The 6,193-nt window shown below is 35.2% G+C and overlaps 1 long non-coding RNA gene across 1 annotated transcript; it reads right to left on the bottom strand.

Moving 5' to 3' along the window:
• Positions 1-944: 944 nt before the first annotated feature.
• LOC134200498 (uncharacterized) lies at positions 945-2,647 on the bottom strand. Its single transcript, XR_009975458.1, has 2 exons — positions 1,796-2,647; positions 945-1,513 (listed from the first exon to the last, which is right to left on the bottom strand). It is a non-coding gene; the product is annotated as an uncharacterized LOC134200498 (long non-coding RNA).
• Between the last annotated feature and the right edge of the window lie 3,546 nt (positions 2,648-6,193).

Below are 6,193 nucleotides of genomic sequence, written 5' to 3'. Positions count from 1 at the left end.
TAATTTTATTGTTGAATGAATTTAAATGAGGCTGGCAACTGTCAAATGGTGCAATCACTGTTTGCTGAAGGTCTAGATACCAGGCCATAAACTCAAAAAAAAACACTGTTGCGATGAAAAACATTTCTGTTTCACACTTACACACATTCACAATACTCACAATCGTAATTCAGATTTCATAAAATATCGTTTTGTACTTACTGACTAGTAGCGGCTCTGTTCAATTGTACTACACAATGTCGTATATGTGCGCACTATTACTGCATTATGGGTAATTTCTATTCAGTGGTAGATTCAGTAAAAGACTGCTGTTGCCATGGAGTTAATAAGTACCTACAACTGGAGTGCTGTCTAATGCCGAGAAATCGGTCTCGAAAGAGAATACTTTTTGGTCGCGGTGTCCTTGTCTAATGTGGTGACCATATAAAATGTATTTATAGGACACAATTATACACATGCATCAGTTTTGAATTTACCTTAAGTAATTCTGTGTAACCCTATGTAAATACAAAACACGTGCTTGCAACGTTTTATTTATGTAAATTCAATTCTAAACATTGCTTCGTCGTCATGGTGACTTTTTTTCGACGGTTTTTTTTGGAAGTTGCTGCGTTGTCGAAAATCTAGCACTGAGTTTTATTACAAACATCATTACCTCAGTTCTATTACTTAAACTTCCTCAAACTCATGTTTAACGTCCGAATACTGAACTTAATTACGCAATTCCTACTTTAATGTACTGGCTAAGTGGGCCGTGCAAATTAATATTTGACACACTAAGTGAGACATTGCAACACACATGGTCTGCGCGTATCGGGTGCTCTTTTCCTACATTCACATCTTCAATTGATTTAAAATTGCTTGTATTTTTACTTCTGTGCTATTTTCATGACACGTGTATATTAAGTCTACTAGTTACATTTTAGGAAATAAAACACAATGGGTAATAAAATGAAATGAACTGAAATTCATTTATTTGTTATATGTAGACAATTAAATAACTCTTAAATGACAAGTCAATACACATAACACAATACACATAGTACTTGATGTCTATTTACAAAATATTGGTTATATTATTATTATTAAGTTCAGTTAATTTTCTGTAGTCTTATAATATAACATTTCCTCTATTTTAAGTAAATTCTTTTTTTTCAACGAAATACATAATTTATTTTAATCAATATCTAAGTGGACCATGAGTATCATTAAAATTTCGCAATTTAAATTTCAATTCAATTAAAAATCGCCATTTTTCTTTAATAAATCTAAAATCGACTTTATATTTACAATCACTATTTCGCGGCTTTTAAGTTTTTGTTTCAATACCTTAACATCTTGTCGTAATTTTGCTTTTCTCGGGGTATTTTTTATTTCTTGCGTTTGAGTACTTGATTCTTCTTGTTTGACCTTTATATAGAACATTTTCCAGAAATTCCAACGTCATATTTACTAGAAGATCCTCCTCGTTGGCTTAACGTCAGGCAAATGATATACATGCTTGCGTGCGACGCTATTCAATACAATAAAAAAAGTTCAAAAAATACTACGTGATGGCTCTTATAATATAAAAAATACATTGCAAAATTATAGTTTTCACGATTGTTTTTTCAAATTTAGTATATGACATAGATTAAGTACAATTTACAAGACAAATGGTATTAAATATTATAATGAGAAAAAATATCTCACATTTTAAAAATATATGCTCACACTAGTAAAAATTTATCAATGAATCTGACATATGGAAGGATATTCCACAAACTGGAGAGGATTCTCGCTTAAAACCACTTACATTAAAAGTGTTCACCATGATTACACGGAAAGTTTCACGATTTTCGAAAAAAAACAAGCCACAAGCTGTATCAGTGCCATTTTAACTTCGCACTACAAACGTAAATAGACGCCATTTTTCTTTTAATCCATTCATAGCTCTTTTTCGGTGATGCCAACAATTAATCTGGCTTCCCACCAAATTCAACATGAAAACCATCAGAAATCTACGTACCTACCATTACATTTTCCATTAAACAGAGTTCTTATTAATATAGAACAATAATTTTTTTGTTAATGAGCTTTATTAATACATGATGTTCTATTAAAAATCAATATATATCATATAATCAATACTTCTTATATAATTTATTTTAATAAATTGTCATCATCAGAAACTAATTTCACCATAACTTTGTACGTTTATTTTGAACCAATTTAATTATTGACGTTGATGGAAATTCTAAATTGTCGCAACATTTTCTAGTTAAGTTTAAGTCACATCGTTTAAATAATATGTATTTAGATATATTATTGTCATAAAATGTTTAAAATCCTGTAAAGTGGATTGATTTTAACCTTTTCGATAATTTTCAACAACGCCCAAGCTACTAAAAAATCCACTAACCACTAAAAGCCATTTTTGATAACTAAGACGGGGGTCCAAATTCCGAGATTTTACGGAAAATCCCCTAAGCTAGCAACACTGCTTTTTGTTTGTAAAATGTGCGAGAGGGACACCACCACTTAATAATCATTCTCTTTTCAGACCGTTTTTCCTTACATCTTTTGCTATTTAAAAATAAACTTTAAGCTATAGAGATAAAGTATATTTTTAGTTATTATGTCAAACGAAGTAAGCACTCCAGTTAGAATAGTAACTCTATGGCTGTTGCTAAAGCTATTCTTACCAAATTCTCTCACGTAGAATACGTGAGCTCATTTACCAGTCCGACAGCAGATGGAATAGTCTCTTTAGCCAACAATTAGGGAATAATTGCACTATGGATCACTTTTCTCTCTGCAGGCTTTGTGTCATATGTTATGCTTCGATTTTTCGAATTCGACTTCTCGGTTGCTCAATTAATTCCCTTTGTATTTGCCCCACACGAAAGCTCTGAAACGTAAGCACACCTTATTGACTATCTCTTGCTCAATACGTGTTCTTGTGAAGAGTTCGCTACGTTATCCGTCTGCTCTTTATTATATAAAAATATTGTAATTTAAGTTAATATCGTTATTGGCAAGCGACGGCTGTGGTTAACCCTTAGATTGGTTGGTCTCGGTGTTCGAATTATAGACAAGATAAGTTTACGGTTCAACTAAAGACATGTCAGTGACTTCATATTAAACCAAGGATTTTTCTTTAATGGAATAGGAAAAATCGCCTTATTGCATTTGAAATTGATACTGTTGTCGAATGTTTTGGCATCGCCAGTGTGTGAAAAGTCATAGAGAGCGTCCAACACAAACATAGCTTTCAAACGTGTTTAGGTTTCATACTTCAGTGGTTTTTGTTCATCATCATCTCAGCCTGTCCACTGTCCACTGCTGAACATAGGCCCCTCCAAGTGATCCCCAGTGCGGCCGGTCAAACGTGTTATTGGGCATGATAAATTATCAGTTGATATGTACATTACTTCTTTTTTTTTAATCTAACACCGGTCACTCACATGCGCACGAATACGCAAACCCCCAAGTGTAGGACGACATTTGCGAATGATTATGCAAAGCTTTCGCTGCATTCGTGGTTTTCCAAGCTGTGTCGGTTTTTTAACAGACATCAAAGCGCGCGAACCTCGAACCTTCGCGTAGTCTCCCACACATTCGCTTGCCCAGTTGCGCCGACGATTGCGAAGGTAACGGACGTATACTATACGCCATTTTCATAGTTCGTGACGTCTACTGTGTAGCGTATCTTCATCAAAAGAAATCCCATAAAAACAGCATGGCTGTTAATGATGTCTGGGAAAGAATTAAAAACTCTTTTTCTCTTCAATGTTCTATTGACGAATTAAAAAGGATGAGAAATTCGTGAGACATTCGTAAACAAGTGTAGGAGGGAGCGCAAACGGGTTCGCAAATTGAGTATGCGAACCCATTTGCACAGCCGCTAGGTTTGCGAATGAATGTTTGACGGCCCTCCACATGCGCGCAAACATTCGTACAATCTACGAATATTTGCGCGCATGTCAGTGGCCGGCATAAAGCGGATTTGTTTTCTTTTTTTAAAGATTTTATGACCTGGTAACTAAGACCCTTACGTCAAGTTTTATTTTAATTTTAATTATCGTGTAATAAAAATGAAACCCGCAAAATTATAATTTGCGTAATTACTGGTGGTAGGACCTGCCGTGAGTCCGCGCGGGTGGGTACTACCGCCCTGCCTATTTCTGCCGTGAAGCAGTAATGCGTTTCGGTTTGAAGGGCGGGGCAGCCGTTGTAACTATACTTGAGACCTTAAAACTTATATCTCAAGGTGGGTGGCACATTTACGTCGTAAATATCTATGGGCTCCAGTAACCACTTAACACCAGGTGGGCTATGAGCTCGTCCATCCACCTAGCAATAAAAAAAAATTAAATCTTTTTTTATTTTGAAAAATGATATTACGAAATGAAATGAAGTTAATATGAAACATGGCATGAAATAAAATGGGACGAAACGAGATGAGATGAAAATAATTTCAGTAAAATGGGGTCCTTTACTGAGAATTTTTCAGTTGACTTTTTGGAGGATCCTAGAAGTTACGTTCAACGGCATTGTTTCATTTTCCCACATTTGTGCACTTTCACAGATACAAATTATTACAATTTAATACAATTTAATACAAATGAATACAATTATTACACATTTAAACCTGAAGAAACACTAAATGAACAAAATAAAACTAATCACACAACTTCACTCCTCGCCTTCCCGCCCAAAAGTCCGATTAATATAACATAACAATTTGTCGAATACATAACTTAACATTTACGATGCACCATCGTTAGCGATTGATTAGTGTGATTGATTTTCAATAAATACATAATATAATTATTACATAATATGAATTTTTTGATCTGAAGCGAAATGATACCTACGATATTAATTAATTTGAGACTTTAATCAATTGGGATGAAATTAAATGAGATGAAATACAGTTTCAATAAAATATTTCTTTTTTACGGAGAGATTTTCAGTTAATTTTTAGATGAACACGAGAAGCCCCTCCATCAGAGCAGTCCCTCGCAGAGATGCTACACAGCAAATCACCTTTATTTCATATTTACATCAGAAGAAACACTCCCACCAAACAGCTACTGCTGCAACTCTATAAAAGGTTTTTTTAAAGGGAATCAAAGATTTGGATTTCGAAAGAAACCATAGTTGAGTAACATCTGAGGATATAGTGAATTTTCCGATGTAGAGTGTTTCGCTACAATAACAAGAAAAATACTTATAAAAACTAAAGCTGTTATTTCAACATACAACCTGATACCTAAAAATGTCAAATTATGCCATTGGCAGATAAAAATAATACCGCATACTACATTTCCTGCTGAGATTGTCACAGAGACTATTTTATAAATTATATATCATATTGTAAATGAGTGCAGTAGAATGGCATCGAGCAGGGAGAGATGGCGCGACATCGTGAGACGCATCAAGTCTGCCCCTTCCAACACTAGAACAACTTCTTCTTCTTCTTCTACATGACGATCACGACCAAACTGTCAAGAGTGACACGACTGAGAAGAATTGTAAATTAAAATACTTTGTACTACGCATTTAATTTTTTAAGGATTCTAGAAAATAGAAAATTTGTCGATATTCTGCTCTATATTTATGACGAATATGTTATTTAAAATGTTATTGTTATATATCGAAAATGTCGACAATGAATAATATTTAGTCAATGATTATGATATGAACACTGCCAAATATTGGAACCATCAATGCAAAGCCGCCGTCGCCCTAAACATGTCTTTTCGGATCCCCGGATTCTCACTCGGTGCTTTTAGGACCCTCAAGCTCCAATCGACGAGCGAACTAACCCATAGACACAGCCCACTAAGGTTCTTGCTGGATCTTCTCGGTGGGTAGCAGTTCCGATCCAGTGGTAGATGCTGCGAAGCACTGTTCTTGCCAGGGCTAGTGTTAACGAATTCTCTAATACTAGCCCTGGTTGAGGTTGAGCCGGAGCCTACTGAGTTTTTTTTATTTTTTATTGCTTAGATGGGACGAGCTCACAGCCTACGTGGTGTTAAGTGGTTATTGGGGCCCATAGACATTCACAACGTAAATGTGCCACCCACCTTGAGAAACAAGTTCTAAGGTCTCGAGTACAGTAACAACGGCTATCTAAAGTTTCTCGCTGGATCTTCTCAGTGGGTCGCGTTTCCGATTCGATGGTAGATTCTGCGAAGCACAGCTC

Source organism: Bombyx mori, chromosome 2 (genome assembly GCF_030269925.1).
Source record: "Bombyx mori chromosome 2, ASM3026992v2".
NCBI lineage: Eukaryota > Metazoa > Arthropoda > Insecta > Lepidoptera > Bombycidae > Bombyx > Bombyx mori.
The sequence above is the reverse complement of the archived record's forward strand: the minus strand, read 5'-3'. Positions and strand labels throughout refer to the sequence as shown.